Consider the following 17418-nt stretch of genomic DNA (forward strand, 5'->3'; position numbering starts at 1 on the left):
CTTTAGAGTTGGACAACGAGACAATTGATTGTTATTAGTGTAAAACTGTAAACGATTCATTATTAATACGATTTACTGAACACGTGATATTATGAGTTCATAAAGATCAAAGATAGTTAAAGTGGCGGTCAAATGGAGGTGGCGGTCAAATGGATGTGGCGTTCAAATAAAGGGTAGCGCTCTATTTTTAAACCCTTCTCTCGTAGTGGCGGTCAAATGGAGGTGGCGTTCAGATAGAGGTGGCCTTCAATTAGAGGTCTTACAGTAACTAGCGTCGATAAGTATTTTGCCTCCTTTTTGCTCTAATCACTACATGTACCAGTTCTAGTCACATCACTCCAAGGGTACAGTAATAAAATTTTATTTTTCCTTTCGATGGCCATTAAATGGTCAAGTATGCAAAAGGCCGCTTTTGAGGAAAGCATCGCTAGGGCTTTCTTGTAAAATTAGGTTGAAAAAGGTTTTAATGATGACGGCTAACAGTTATAGTGAAAATGAAGCCGGCAACTGATATGTGATAAAGTTCTAGCGATAAAAAAGTTGAAGATTAGTAAAATAGTTAAAAATACATACTAAAACTTAGCTTAAAGTGTGTATTTAGTAAGCTAAATTCATTTAAGTTAGATTCAATGTTTAAGTTATACGCCTGTCTTGACGGTAAGAACTTCCTACAGTACGTACTACTGCCACTGCATATACATGTTGTACATTCTAAGGTTACATTTCATTGCAGATTATAACCACTAAATATACTAAAGTTACTGTAGGTAACTATAGTTACGAAGGTTAACACATTATTTTTTACTTACTTTTAATATGTACAGTACGTATATAAAATTTTGATGATTTTTACCAGGGGATGTTGGCATTATATACCTAATTACTATGGGTTTCTATACGATGCCAACCCTGGAATAGATTAAAACCGTATGGTGAGGGAGTACTGTACTTGAATATACCGTAACGTAAACAAACTTAAATATCTTTACGTCACCATAAGAAATAATAATACGTAGCTAGGTCATGCATAGAATTATAGCAACATTTAAAGTATCTTAGCAAAGAGTTACATTATAGCATGTCATTCTTAAAAGTAACAAGAAGTGAAGACCGACACAACAACCAAGTCGCTATTTGAATAGGCATGTAAAATGCAATACACTAAACCATTCAGCATAAAACTTTGAGCTTTATTTCGGTGGTTATCATAATGCAGAGCATAACCAAAATGCAAGAACTCACAAAGACAGATCATGCATGATGGTAAGCAATGATATCGCTTTTATTCAGCAATACTGGTATTTTTTTTATTGAAACTTTAAAAAAGTTATCTTGCTGTTAGATCTCAGCCCACATTCCAAAATAACAACTAAAGAGTAGATAATGGCTAGTTTGTACTAGTGCTGGGACGATATTACGATATACCGTCGATATCACTTTCTGATACCGACCGTACCGAGTGCTTTCTGCCCATATCGAAATATCGGATATCGTCGATATTTGACGATATCAACGATAATATAGATTCATTGGTTTTTGACGTCATCGATCTGTTTGCACATGCGCTCGTCTACAAAAGAGCCGACATCTTTGTAGAAAACGATCGTCATTCTCTTGATTAATAGTATTTTAGTTAATAATATTTAATTTTGCTGATAACAAAATAACAAAAGCCTCTATTTGCAGGCATATTATCAAAAAAATGGAAACTGTAAAAGTATCCTGAATGCAAGATAGTAGTGAACAAGTCATGTTTAGTTTGAGATTATTTGTGTAAAAATTAAAAGAAAATTTACATGAGATGATGACTTCAAATATGTAATGCAGGATAACGTATACAAAAATAAATTGATTGATACTATATACAAGAGTTCAGGTCTGAAGAATAGATCTTCTATGAGTATTGATTGTAGCAAGATTGATTGTTATTAATAATTGGATGACTATAATACGGTCTGTACCATCTGTCTGTGTAAGTATCGTTGATGTTTACATGATTAATAGTATTTTTCGGTGTTGTTTTGATACTAAAATAAAAAATTTGCAAACAATGCATTGTTTGCAATAATTAATTGGAGAAGCTTCGTGTTTTTAATGGTGAAAGTTATCCATAAAGATGGCAGACAACAATAGACTGACGCCACGAAAAAACGAAGGATATTCTACTCGGTTTGATACCCGATTCTTCAAAGAATTATACTGGTACACATATTCAATAGGGAGTTGTTCTCCCTAATGTCAGATTTTCCTGACAAGTAAGACAACTCCGAATAACATAACCCATATGTCGATATATCGGTTGACTACTCCATCATATCGTACCGAAACGAATTTTTGATATCGTTCCAGCAATAGTACATATGGCACTCGAGGTAAAAAGAATTGACCCGCTGCTAGTTGGCAAAGGTTACACAACCAGCTAAAACCCCAGTTACTATTTACCTCATTTCTAGTCTTTGGTATTATTATTATTGACATAAAATGCTTAATCCAACCTGTTCATCTCTGGTCTTATGTAATAGCTCTAGAAGTTCTTCCGTCTTTCTCTCAAATTCTACAAATATTCTAGTACTGGACTTGAGTAGTTCAGATAACTTCTCCTCCTTAGCCTGAGCCGCAATTTTCACTTTGTCTTTTTTAACCTTGAGTAGTTTGACTAGTTCTTCTAAGACAACCGCTTGATGCGCGATATCTGAAACATCAGATAGTTAGATCAGCATAGCAATCGCTGTCTTTAACATTTCAGGTATCACCATTTTACAACATTACGCTCCAGTGCCAAGTCTAAATCAACTTGACATTACCCCAGTTCGACAGAAGAAAATTGAAATTGTAAGAGAACATTTTTTCTCTCAAAAAGATGATTTACTACCTACCAACACACTGGTTAGTACCATCCATACAAGAAGTACAAAGAACCTGACAACAGTTTGAACATCCCATGGTGATAGGATTTTGTTCATGCCTGTTACAGTTCCTTAATTCCAGCTTCCCATAGCACTGCTTGTATTCTTCTATGCTGAGGACGTCTTTGTGAAGAGGCTGGAAATCCTGGTGTAACTGCAAAAGAAAGGTTTAACAGTAGAGAGCTATGCCAGATATAGTATATTTATATAAATGTGTTTGTTTGTCTGTCATTCATATGTCCAGGTATAGCAATAAATATTTAGGAATGAAAAATCCGCTCCGAACTGGTATTGAACTCAAAGACCCTGGTTCTGCAGACAGCGAGCCTGTCTATAAAAAAATTGTGCACATCCTTGTTTACATCGACAAAAATACGCACGCCAAAATACTATTGGTTACTACTAACACGCTTGGAGATCATAATGGTGTGGGAGATCATGATGTGTAACGTAACGATTATGAGCACAATTATAAGCACGGCTTTTATCGTAGTAAAGATTTAGACTAGCTCAAGTTACTCAAACTCATTGGATGCAGAATCATAGCCAATGGCAACTACATTACCTGCCACAGTTCATAAGCTGTGTTTTTATTACTCGTACAGCGTCGGGTATTCGGTTAATACCATTATAAAGGTTCAGCAACAGAGAGTTATGCCAGATATAGTATATATCTTTATAAAGGTTCTCCAGCAGAGAGATATGTCAGACATAGTGTATACCAGCTATGGCCAAATGGCGGACCAAAATCCGAATGCGGATCTCTGTAATTTTTTGTGGACCTTTCAAGGTGACTGTCAAAAGATATTTTTGATGTATTTTTTCAAAAATTTGGTTTAAAAAAGATTTTTGTAAACTTTTCTTAGAATTTCTGTAAATTCATTGTTTTCAGCAATGAATTTTGTAAAAAAAAACAGTCAAAGAACACGGTTCACAAATACTCCTCTTCATGAACTTTAAGAATCGCTGTAAGTAGCAGGAAACCGTGTTTTGATAGTATTGTGAAGTCAAAGCCCACTCACTATTTTTCTCACTGATATCCGACATACTTATTACAGCACATTCATTCAGTGATTTTAGTTAAATTATGTATATAAACAAAGTTTTTTAAAATCGTATTTGACGCTTTGTTTTCAGATGTACACAAATAGTTGCACGTTTATATATGGTAAAAAAGAAAAATACACATCTTCAGCTCATTGTGGATCTTTAGTTTGTCAGATTTGGCTGTAGTGGATCCTGAACAAAATCATTTGGCCATCCCTGGTGTATACTATATTATATTATAAAGGTTCAGCAACAGAGAGTTTTGCCAGATAGTGTATACCTTTTTATTAGAATTTAACAGAGAACTAGGTGGGTAAACCGCTAGCTGTGAAAGATTTGGAATGCTATTACATGAAATGAATGATACAAGCCTCATCACAATTGAACATATCTTTAAAGTTTAATAGTAGTTCAAAAATTTGTATCAGTTTTGATATAGCCACCAGCAAGAGAGGATAACTAACCTCGGAGTGCTTGACACACATCTTTCTATTACAGCTAGTACAATAACTAACTGCTAGCTGATCAGTTGTCCCTTTCTCAGAACAAACATCACAGACCTGTGAGTTGCCCCCTCTTTCCACAGATGGTGGAAGTCTGGATAAAGTTACATCAAAGACTTCTCTAAAACACAATGTATAAAAGAATTGTAATCAATACTGTTCCAGACACTCCATAAATGTCTTTTAATTTCCCGTTAATTCTTAGACCTGAGATATGCAATAGGATATACAATGTAACATTATTATAATTTCACAATATAATTAGACTGGCACAGAATTCTAATAGATTCAATCAGAAAATATCGGTATTTTTCTATCACTTGCTGTTGATGGTGATCTGACTGTCATAATGTTTCAAGAAAACCTACAAAATTTGTTCGCAGTCTATGCGCTCAGAAGAAAAATCCGTGTGAAATGACATCACAAGTTGATATCGTTGCTATAGTTGATATCAGCTACTGCGTTCAAAATACTGTGATACGCGTCTCTATTCTGTGAGTCTTTTTGCAACTATAGATGTCATAATCACACTTTCAATTGACCTGACCGCTTAACCGCAACACAGTTTTGTCGATTTCAATCTTGAAACATCTTAGTAGTCAGATCACCATCAACATAAAAACAAACGCAAATGACAGAAAAATACTGATACTTTCCGATAAAATCCACTAAAATGTTGTGCATGTACCTTAAACAAACTAATTTTCAAAACTATTCTAATCAAAACAATAAAATGACAGCAGGGTGTTATTCAATTTATTTGCCACCAACGTTCCAACCTACTTGCACTTTCCACAGCGAATTATTCGGTTGGTGTTAAAGTTTCCCACAAGGCAGGGATAACAATGGACATGATTACAAGGGAATAGCCTTGGGTCAACCAAGTGCTGCCCTTTTCCAAGACAGTATCCACATTCCATTGAGTCTTTTTCATCAAGCAGAGCAGAGGCCATCACTTATCTGTGTAGAATAAATCACTGTGAAAACATAATGTGTTTAGTTGAAGGCAAAAGTTGAGAACTATCAAATATTGAAGGCGATGTCTACTAATACAAGCATGAAAGAAAACAACTCCTAGATCTTGGACTTGCTGGCATCTTCTACTGGATGAAACAAATTTGTTACTTTCATGAGTTGTTTGCAGGTAAATATTCTGTGAGCTGTGTTACCTTTATAATACAGTAATCAGCCAAGTGTACAATGAATGATTTTTTTGAACCACAAGCTATTTTCTATTTTTTGGGCCAAAATATAAAATAGACAAAAGTATTCTAAAAATCCTGCAACTGCCTACCAACCCCGGCCAGCATTCAGTCAGAGAGAACTGAATCTGAATGCAGATCCCAAAAATAAAATCGAAGCATTGTCAGCAAAAGCAGCGTAAAGGGCATATCATTTGACATTGCAGGCTGATGCAATGAAAGCACCAAACTTCGATAAGAGTTGAATCGAGGAAAGATAGTGTTCCAAACTGGGTATTGAGAACCTCTGAACTCAAGAAATCTTTGAACCCAAAGACCTGGAACAAAAGAACCTCCAGACACAAGAGACCTCTGAACCCAAACAAGCTATTTAAATATCTCGAGCGATCGGTAGAACACTCCTGGTCCACATATACGTGTATATATATATAGCAAAATCAGCTGCCAATAAATGACTCTACAACAAAGCATCGGGCATTCTAAGTTTTATCATGCCATCACAAGTCTTTCCAAAATATCTGTATTGAGCCTAAATGGCCAATACAGAGATGATTGAGTCTGGGAACAATATTATACACAACATTTACTGAGATAAAACTTCTCTCTAACACATGACGTTGAAAGGCACTATTCCAAATTAATAAGGGTCTGCTAGTATGAAGCAAAGGCACATCTTTGTACCGGATAGTTACGAAGGTCTTCCGCTCAGTTGAAATGTCGAGATACTACAATAATATGAGACAATGATAACCGTTTAATACATATACAATCAGATACCCAAGAAGGATATATTAGTTACTATACAAAGAATGATCAAAAAAAAAAGAGTAAAAGAAAGACTGCAAAGCGTGCCACATTTTAAGCCAATTTGTATCATGCAAGAAAACCTTTTAGTTTGGTTTTTGTAAAGGAACCCTTAACTCTTTCGCTACTGTAAGCCAATGTATTGGTTTTTTGCTGTAATAGAAGTTCAGACCGTAAGCCGATGTATTGGCTTATGAATAGGGTTTCACTTTTCTTTTCATTACGAAGCCTACGCATTAGCTAGACCAATCAAATTTTGTCTCCAATGAAACAACCTTGTTGCCAATCACATGCAACTAATCAAAAATATTTTGACGCAGCAATTCCATTGCTAACTATTTTTCAAAATGGAAAACCAGATCGTTATCATCATGGCAATAAGAAACTCGCCGCGTTCATTCAATGCGAAGAAAGCGTCAGAAATCATGCGAGACTGAGATTCACTAAACAATTTTTTACTTATCTTGTAGAGAATTCTACTATAAATAAGATGCATCTTACAGTAAAACGAGATTTGTATTGATTCGCAAAACGTTGCTTAAATACTAGTGGTATATCAATTTTTCGAAAATCAATTTGAATTAATTTGGTAAGAATAACAAATTTAGCGCAGTAGTAAAAGAGTTACCTAATGGCGTTTGGCCAACTGAATAGAAATCTTGAGAACAACATTAGTGAAATTGCACGTGAATAACACCGTGTTTATCGGCGCCATGATTTTTTATATATTACACTATTTAGTAATTTAACATCGTCGCAGATGAAAGGAAGCGTTCAATATAAGTGAAAATTTGGGCATCTGCCTGAAACCATGTAAAACAAATATTTCAATATACATGTATATATATATATATATATATTTCTCAAAATTTGTCGTCTGTCTTTCATCTGTTTTCCGTTTGTATGTATATCCGTCTCTCCGACTATAGCTATTGAAATCTTGGAATTAAAATCTTGCATCCTGCTGGATTTGAACTCACGGCGAATGCAACCATAGTTTGGAAATCCAATTCTCTATCCAGAAGACTGTGATGGATTTACGATTTCCACGCTCTTACTATATACTGTACTTTATTAACTCTATAAAACAAGATGCTTTTCCGTCCTCGTCGTACTGGGGCTAATTTGTTTTTTGTAAAACGATATCAAAAATGATTTATCTAGAAATTAAAATTTGGCAATTGTATCTTAGTTCAGCATCATCAGTTATGGTGAAAATGGGTTCGCAATCAGATAAGTGATAAAATTGTAGTTAAAAGTTCACTAGAATGCATACTAAAACTTCCTTCAAGTACGTTTTTGGTGAGCTAAATTCATATAAGTTAGATTCATCATTTATGTTACACATCTGTCTTGAAGTGAAGGACTCTGCACGTAGTGAATTGTAATGTACACTCTCTTGCAGATCATAACCACAAAATGCACTAAAGTTATTGTAAGTAACTATAGTTACTAATGTTAACATATCGTGTGATGTAACCTACTAGATATCAATATCTCGACATAAACCACATATACTTTTGTTTGACTCGCTGCTATAGTTTTAATATATTGTTCCCTCTTGCCCATACTGTCGGGTTATCTTTTCGCAATGTGTTTGTTTAATAAGTACAAAATATAAAGTGCTTATCCTTCAAATAGAAAAACAACACATGATGACAACAGTTAAGTTGTGTTTTGATTAACACTGGTTCTAATAAAAAGAAACGTGAAGCATATATTTGAGCTAATTCACACCAACTGGTTGGGGTAAAGATGGAAACCTATCCCGAATATTCAACCTCCTTTGAAGTTATTGCTAGATGAAGATAGAGAGTCCCAATTTAGAGAATTTAGGAGTCGCTGGCAGGCATATTTGATTTTATCTAGGCTATCAGATGAGGAAGAACAACACCAACAAGCTCTGCAAAAACACACTGCTGGTGCAGAAGCTACTGAAATCGTGTAGTCGCCAGCTCAATATGTAGAGGACAAGTCTTGAGATTCAATTTTAAAGATCCTTGAACAATTCTGTTTTGGTGAAGTTAATGTCATTCATGAAAGATTCAGGCTTAATAGCAGGTCACAGCTACCCGGAGAACGTTTTGATTGCTTTTACTTCCAGTTGTGCAGCCTGGCTCACAAGTGCCGATTTAACTACAAACCGCCCAGTACCGATGCCCAGTCACCATTCAATGTAATGGTGTGAGATACGATTGTACTAGGAATCAGAGAAGAGAGTTTGAGGAAGAAACTGATCTCAATGGGCAACAGTCGAAGTGGGCAACACTTGAAGTAGCAGTCCGCACCTGCAGGAGTGAGGGGACAACCTCATTAGCAATTGAAATCAATGGGAGCTGCTCATTAGGTAATAGATGTGATAACTCAGAGATCCGCTAAAAGACATGTTTCAGTGACCTACAGTGGTGAAGGCGACGTGCCAAGGCATACAAAGAGAATAACTCATGAAAAAGACCAGACCACTACTGCATGCGGTAGATGTGGCTGAGGCCCCCATTCTCGAGAGCAATGCCCTGCCAAAGATGCTGAAAGCCAGAACTGCAAGACAAGAGGACATTTTCAAGCCTGCTACCAAAGCGTAGAAGAAGTAAGCCAAGCACCTAAAGAACATACTCAAATTCCGAGGATGTTTTTCATTTTTACTGGCGACTTGGTGATCGGTGAGATTAATGGATGGCAAACAAAAGCCACAGTTAAGTCGAACAAATGTATGTTCGAACTGGATACAGGATTGGATGAAACTATAATCAGTGATACAGAGCCATGGATAAAACATACACTTCTCTCTAGATGTTCTGAAAAGTTCTTTGGGCCAGGAAGAAAATTTCTTGGAGATCGTAGGCATGTTCCAAGCTAATCTCAGCTATAACGGAAAGAAGCACATGGAGACAACCTTTGTCATCAAGGATCAGCGCATGCCATTTCTCAGTCGTAGAGCATGCTCGGAATCGGGGCTGATTACCTGCAATGTGATGAACATCAGTGAGGTAAACAATGATGTCCGAGCGGATTACTTCAACTTGTTCCATGGATTAGGATTGCTGAAGAAATACACCTATTAAATTCCTCTGAAATCAGGCCTAAATCCAACCTGTATTTACACACCTCGCAGCATACCTCATCCACTATGAGATAAATCGAAACTAAAACTGGATGAGATGGTTAGAGAAAGCCTCATATCACTTATAATAGAAACGTGATAAATCACTATAAACAGAATGGTTAGTCACCATACCCAAACCTTCAGGGGATGTAAAAATCTGCATTGATCTCATCGGGCTAAACAACGCGGTGAAGTGAAAAGTCCACCCTATGGCCAAAGTCGAAGAGAGTGAGCAAACTAGCAAATAGCAAGGTATTTTCCAAACTTGATGCCAATAGTGGCTTCTGGCAGATCAATTTGAGAAAAGAAGCTGACTACCTTTCTCTCACTATTTGGACATTATCGCTTCGACTGATTACCCTTCGGTATCACTAACGCCCCAGAAATTTTTTCGAGGGTTATCTTTCGAATGCTTAGTGGGATTGAAAGCATAGTTTGCCATATGGATGATATCCTTGTTCATGGTCGAAACACTTTGAACCAAGACAAAGCTCTTGAAACCGTGTTGAGTACTCTCCAAGAATTGGGACTAACCCTAGATTATAAAAAGCGTGAACTCCGGAAAAATCTCATTTCCTTCTTGGGTCATCTCATCAACAGTGAGGGGATATTATAGAGCTATTATAGATTTTCCTGCTCCAGAAGACAAGACGGAGTTGAGAAGGGTTAATGGTATGCTCAATCAGATGACCAAATTCATACCGCATCTAGCTACTTTAAATGCCTCAATGCGGAAATTTGTCAAGGAGCGACATGACTGGATTTGGGGACCGGATCAAGAAGCGGCCTTCAGAAAGATAAAAGACACTGAATTTTGTGAAAATCATGGCACATCACAACCCCAAGTTGGAGACCATTGTGTGCACAGATGCCAGCAATTATGGCCCAGGTGCAACATTGTTCCAGTTTCAACTTGATGTATCACGCCGACCAGTAATGTATGCTTCGCGCTCGCTGTCAGATGAGAAAAGGAACAATGCCGTGATAGAGAAGGAAGTGCTAGGAACTGTGTGGGCTATGGAGAAGTTTGATCAATTCGTCAGAGAATTGTCCTTCACTATTGAGACAGACCACAAACGCCTGGGGCCATTGTTGACTATGAAAAACCTAGATCGGGTCCCAGTCAGAATTCTACCCATGAAGCTAAGGATGGTGCGATACAACCCAAGGTTTCGATATGTGGTTGGAAGTCATCATCACTTGGCTGACACTCTATCCAGAGCACCGGCTGAAAAGCAGAGTCAAACAGATGAGATTTTCATTGAAGAACTCAGAATGGCTACTCATCACATACTTTCAACCAATCTGCAGGTTGTTAAACTGCGAGAAGCACAACAAGAAGATGAATTTTGTAGGTGGGTAGTTGAGTATTGCAAGAGTGGCTAGCCAGCGTATAAGAATGATGTCAAGTTAGCTCTGCAGCCTTTCTGGAAAGTTTAATTCATCTAACCGTAATCGATGACCTACTGTTGTACAACCGCATTGTCATTCCGATGAGTCAATTGTTGGATTGTCAAGTGATTGTCAATGTTGGACCAAGTGTATAAAGCTTATCAAGGTATTGTCAAATGCCGCCCAATGGCAAGAAGATTAATATAGTGGCCACAGATGTCTTAACAAATTCAGGTGATGGTCCAAAGTTGTCAAGTATGTCGTTTGTGCACACCTACACCTGTGGAGCCTCTTTGCCCTTCTTCACTTCCAGAGCGAGTCAGGAAGAGGCAAGGCGCCGACCTAATCACTTTCAATAATGACCACTACCTTGTGGTGGTCGACTATTTCAGCCGTTGGATTGAAGTTTGCAAACTCTCCTCTCTTGGGTCTCAAACCACCATAATTGAGGCTATGAAATTGATCTTCGCCACACATGTTGTGTGCGAAGTACCAGCATCGGACAATGGCCCTCAATTCGCGCCATTGAAGCTTCAAAACTTCATCAAAGAAAATGGGTTTCTCTACGCAACCAGCTCCCCCATCTACCGTAAAGGGAGAGAGCCGTGGGGGTAGTAAAAAAGCTGTGGAGTAAGACTTCAGACCCATACATCAACCTTATGGTTTACCACGCAACACCATTAAAGAATGGGTACTCACTTTCAGAGCTACTGATGGGAAGTTTAATCCTAACCACTCTGCCTACGCTCTCAGACAATCTTCAGTCTTTCATGCCCAAGCGAGAGGATATAACAGAACATGAGGAACACCATCGCCAAAAGGCTAAACAGACCTACAATAGAAGACACCATGCACACAAACTAACAGAGCTAAAACCACAAGATCGCATCCATATCCGAGACATGGGCAAAGAAGCTGTAGTGCAGGAAAAAGCTGTTCGCGTTCCTACTTTGTGAAGACTCCCTCAGGAATAGTTCGATGAAACTTTACAGCACTGATTGAGATGGACAAGTCACTTATGGGTGAGGGGACTGTCACAGAGGACCAAGGTCCGTGTCAAAAGACCAGTATTCAGGCCAGATGAGAATCTCATTCACCTGGTATCCAGAGTGCAGAGGGAATTGAACAACGTCCAAGGATCAGCCAAGGTAGGCCGGGTACTGGAAAATTTAAAGAGGGTGTTGCAGAGGGCCCTGACCAATGTCAAACTACTACCTCCAGACATCTTTCTTCAGGTTCGGTTAGTAGCAGACCACAAAGGTCGAAGAAAATGCCCGCTTACTTGACTGACTACGAGCTGAACTAAACCCGGAACCGATCTGACTCCCTTTAGAGCTCGTGCTGAAGACAATCAAATTGATGATGACATTTGTATTATCCAAACACTTGCTAGCCTTTATCATACATTGTCGTACTATTAAGCTATGCGGCTTAAGGAGAGGTGTGATGTAACCTACTAGATAGCAATATCTCGACGTAAACCACATAAACTTTTGTTTGACTCACTGCTATAGTTTTTATGTATTATTCCGTTTTGTCCATACTGTCGGGCTACCTTTTCGCAACATGTTTACGAAATACGAAAAGTACGAAATATAAATAGCTTACCCTTCAAATGAAAAAACAACACAAATCGTTTTGTTACTATTTTAATGACGATAATTTTGATGAAATTGTTGTATGGAAATACTTCGAAAACAAGATACCAGCAGGGAATGTAAAGAGACATTAAAAGATTCTCTAATTTTAAAATGTCAAAATTAGAAAACATCAATCTTTGAAACTGCTGCGTCAACACCACGTCAACACCACGTCAACACCGCCAAAGGAATTTGGGATACAATTACATCTACCAACCATGACCAAGCACAACCAAAGATAACTGAGCTTACCCTGAGTCAGCACTTTTCCATTACATAACACAGCGCCAATCAATATTATGCAACCCCAGTTTCAAGACACAGATATAGCGCTAATCAGATGACGGCTCAGAGACAGTGTTCCCTCCAGTAGACTTACTCCTACAACACAAAGATATAATACGAACATTATACGTACCGCCCTCAGGCTATCCTGAATGCCTATAAAAGCTAACAATTTTTAGTAGCTCATCCTCTTTTGACAGTGACACTTGTAGACGTACAAGCCGAGCTTAAGAGCAGATACAGCTAGCTGTTGGCGTAAGAGATTATTTTACTTAACTTTACTGCTTGCTATCTATCTTATATTTTAGAATTTTGCTACTTGTGTATTAGGCTTTGGTTCATAATAATAAAAGATATTCTGATTGCTATACCAAACATCTGAGAGTTAGCATAGTTGAGGCTTGCACAAAGATCTGGGTCAGGTACCATACTCACGCTCTTTGCAACCATTGAATAAGCAAGGCTGCTTGCCTAGCCTAATTAACCACAACAAGCATAGTTTAGATTGAAGTAGAATTTGTGGTTATTAATCATTGATGTTAGTGTGGTATTCAAGTAAGGCAAATTACCTAAATACCCATATAACAAAATCTACCCGGCAGTGATTGCATTAGATAATTACTATAGGTTTCTATACCACTCTATACGTCTATATGATATTTTCGCTTTAAGATGCCAAAACTGCAACGAACTAAAACCCTATAAACGTATACCAAATAACTTTTTATTGTAGTCGTAGCAAAACAGACTCTATTTAGCCATTACTTGCTAATTATTTCTCATTTACATTTAAAAACCTTCAGTTTTATTCTTCCTCCTAATTTATTTTAACAAAACACTTATTTCATGGTATGAAATATAAAAGTTAGTTGTTTGAAAAAGTTTGAAATCCTTTTCAGCTGTGTTATTTTTCTCCTAATTCATTTGAACTGCACAAAAAGCACGTTCTCGTGATATGAAGTTTAAAATTTAGAATCGTAAATGTATGTTTGTTGAAATACAATCATGTGCGACTATGACAATCATACTATTTCCATATCCATTGATAAATGTCACTACATTTTTGAGTGGTATACTCATATTATTTGGGTCAAGTCTATCAATGTCAAAATTACGATAGCTGCATCTCTTTTTCTCTCTCTCTCTGCTAACTTCCTGTGAATAGAGTGCTGTGATATACTCGTCTTTTCTCACAAGATAATTAATAGTAAATAATATAGTTAGATTCAGCATAACTATCGAGTGGCGCATTCCTTCATTAATTAATCTGTTACACATATACTTCCAATAGGATACTGTCCCTGATGGCAGAATTTTCAACAAAATTAAATAAAAATGAATTTTCTGTCTAAAGACATTTCTATTACCCGGACAACGACTTTCGTAAATGCCGCAGTACAACCCTTTGGGTAATCCATTTAATATAGACAAATCAACAGTTTATTTAAACTTTTTATAAAAAAAATTGTGATTTATAAACATACCAAATCCGAGCAGCAGAAAGTTACTAGCTACCTCAGTCTATCTATCTATCTATCTATCTCGATAAAATATCTCTTGTGGCCCGATAAGCCTTTAGAGATAAGATGCGACTACAACGATAAAAGAGATCAGATATTCCTGTAAAATCGAGAGTTAAATAAAATCTGCTATTGAGCTTGTTCCATATATATATCAAAACTTCATGACTCGGTTAAAAAATGAGAACTTCATGGCATCTGTATTAATAGTGTGCCTAATATTAGACCCCCGAGTAAAATAGGCGGAGTTGCACAGTGTAAACTTTTTAAAATCGACCATAAGGTCTTGATTTGAAATTTTCAGTAAAGTGTTTTTATCCTTAGTGCATCTTCTCTCTTCAAGAGTGTGCCAAGACATGTTTTCCATTGAAGATGTAATACTGTCATACTTTCTAAAACCGTTTGCCCATCTGAACGCTCTTCTGTTTATGGCTTCTAAATCCCTAATGATGTACATATAATGTGGATTCCACACCTCTGAAGCATACTCCAGTAAAGGACGACATACACTAAAATAAGCCGTTTTTTTTAACAGCATGGGAAGTTCCTTTGAGAGTTCGCATAAGCATGTAAAGGGTGGCATTAGCCTTACGCATAATAAAATTTATATGATCACTAAAATTGAGCGATTTAGAAACCTGTATGCCCAGGTATACAAAGGAATGGGATGAAATAAGCGGAGTGCCTCCATAACTGTATGTATGCAAAAATTTAACCGGCTCCATTGACGTGGATGTGCATTTAGCTACATTAAATTTTAGCTGCCAAAATCCAGCCCACGCAGCAACTCTGCTCAACTGGTCCTGCAATGCTTGGCTGTCGGACACGCAACTAACAGGCCTGTAAAGGATGGCATCATCGGCAAATAAGCGTATAGATGTTGATGGACAGTTTAAAGCATCTGGCAGGTCATTGATGTAAATGAGAAAAAGTAGTGGTCCGAGCACTGAACCCTGAGGCACACCCGAGGTCACCTGGGTCGGCTGAGAAAGACAACCATTAACGATGACCCTGAATGTTCGACCCGAGAGCCAGTCTCGGATCCATGCCACTATGTTTGGATTTAGGCCATAGTATATAAGTTTATGCAATAATTTATTGTGAGGGACCGTATCAAAGGCTTTACTAAAATCTAGAACCAAAACGTCTACTTGAGTATTGTGATTGTTATAAGAAGCTAAATCTGATATTGTATGAATAAGCTGTGATTCACAGCTGTGTTTTTTGTGGAAACCATGTTGAGTTTCACTTAGGATGTTGTTATTGTCAAGAAAGTTGCGTATGCTGTGAGCAATAATATGCTCAATTAACTTCGACGGGACGCTAGTCAGAGAAATTGGCCTGTAGTTAAGCGGTGCTTTTCTGTCGCCTTTTTTGAAAACAGGTACGATGTTTGCACATTTCCAGTCTCTTGGAACACACCCTGTATTTAGGGAATGTTTAAAAATTAGTGTCAAAGTAGGAGCTATGTCTGTAGCTAAAAAATTAAGTAGTGCAGGACTGAGATTATCCGTCCTGCAATAAGGCACTAAGCCGCAAATTGTTTATGAAATGTATGCGTGTCTGAAAAATATAATATTCGTGGTAATCTAGCATTTTTGATAAAATCATAATGGGTAACTATAATTTAATATGCTATACTTAAAGGTATGATTGCAGTGCCATACTATCATAGCATGTACTGAAGTACATGGTACACGATAATGGCTAGCTTACCTCTTGTCACGACAACGATAAAGCAGATAAAGCAGATAAAGCACAATAAAGATTGCTCATATATATGTTATCACTTACGACTTAGGACGGTCTTATGTTATGAGTTATGACTGCCAACTGCCGCAGAGGGGAATTCCCGATATATTAAGCCTAATACACGAATGTACGTACCGTACTCCAACCTGCCGTCAATAGCATCGGTGTGTTTATCTTTGCGAAGATTCAACGCTATGGCGTTGACGCATAGGAGGTTTTACACATCAACTACTTTTATGATAAGGCAACTCTTGAATGATAGTAATTATTCGGTACTAGGACAGGGGTTCCAACCTTTTCTCACTGGAGTACCCTTTCAGTGTTGGGAAGCAGGCATGTACCCCCAGCCACATTGCAAAGATTTTACAGTTGGAAATACCAAACGACATTATTTATTTATTAATTATCCATTAATTCAAACACTGTCTAGTATTTACACATATAGCATGTAATGAAAAAGGAAAAAAGGTTCACATAATTGCATTCCTGTTGGTGATTATATGTAATAGGTGTATCTGCTATACTAGTCTTACTTAGTGTGATGGCTGCTGCTACTTTGAATTTGTCAAGCTTTGTACATGAGGTTCTGTCTTGGAAAGAGCAACTCTGAGGTCATTATCAACATTTAATGCCGATTGATATTGGTTTTTCAGGGAAAAGAGAGAAGATAAGCTTTGCTCACACCTGTATGTACTAGGAAATAAGCACTACTCGTAATGCAAGTCTTGACAAGCATGGCTATAAAGTAACCATTGCACACCAGAACATGGTGAGACTATCATTGAATTTATCTTTAGACCTCGAGTCATCTATCAAATCAATGAACTCTTCCTGCAAGTCACTTTCTATGTCTAGTACTTTGAGTCGAAAAGGATTTCAAACTAGTTTCACATCTAGTTCATCTAAATCTGGATAGTATTGCTGCATTTTTTATTGCTGCATTATTGCTGCAGTAAAGTGCTCCATGACTAGCTCTTTTAAGCGTATCTCTGATTCATCTGATAATAGCCCAGCTGACAGGCTATCAAACATATCAAAAGATCCTGAGCTTACTCTTTCTTTCCACAATTCGACTTTTATTATAAACACTCTGAGTTTGTCAGCAAAAACGAAAACAGTGGTTTCATTTCGCTGGAGAGATTCGTTGAGATCATTAATCTTCACAAATATATCTCTAAAATATGTAACCTTCAGCATCCATTCCTCATTGTTCAACTTTTCATGGTGGCATGCAACTTTTCCGGCTGTTTGCATAGCAAAGAAC

At 37.4% G+C, this 17418-nt stretch overlaps 1 long non-coding RNA gene across 1 annotated transcript; it reads right to left on the reverse strand.

Annotated features, from left to right (window-relative positions):
* Positions 1–5253: 5253 nt before the first annotated feature.
* Positions 5254–16257, reverse strand: LOC137391786 (uncharacterized). The gene is made up of 3 exons (XR_010978174.1): positions 16197–16257; positions 12850–12978; positions 5254–5416 (listed from the first exon to the last, which is right to left on the reverse strand). It is a non-coding gene; the product is annotated as an uncharacterized lncRNA (long non-coding RNA).
* Positions 16258–17418: the final 1161 nt, after the last annotated feature.

The sequence above is a fragment of the Watersipora subatra genome, chromosome 3 (assembly GCF_963576615.1).
Source record: "Watersipora subatra chromosome 3, tzWatSuba1.1, whole genome shotgun sequence".
Classification (NCBI taxonomy): Eukaryota; Metazoa; Bryozoa; class Gymnolaemata; order Cheilostomatida; family Watersiporidae; genus Watersipora; species Watersipora subatra.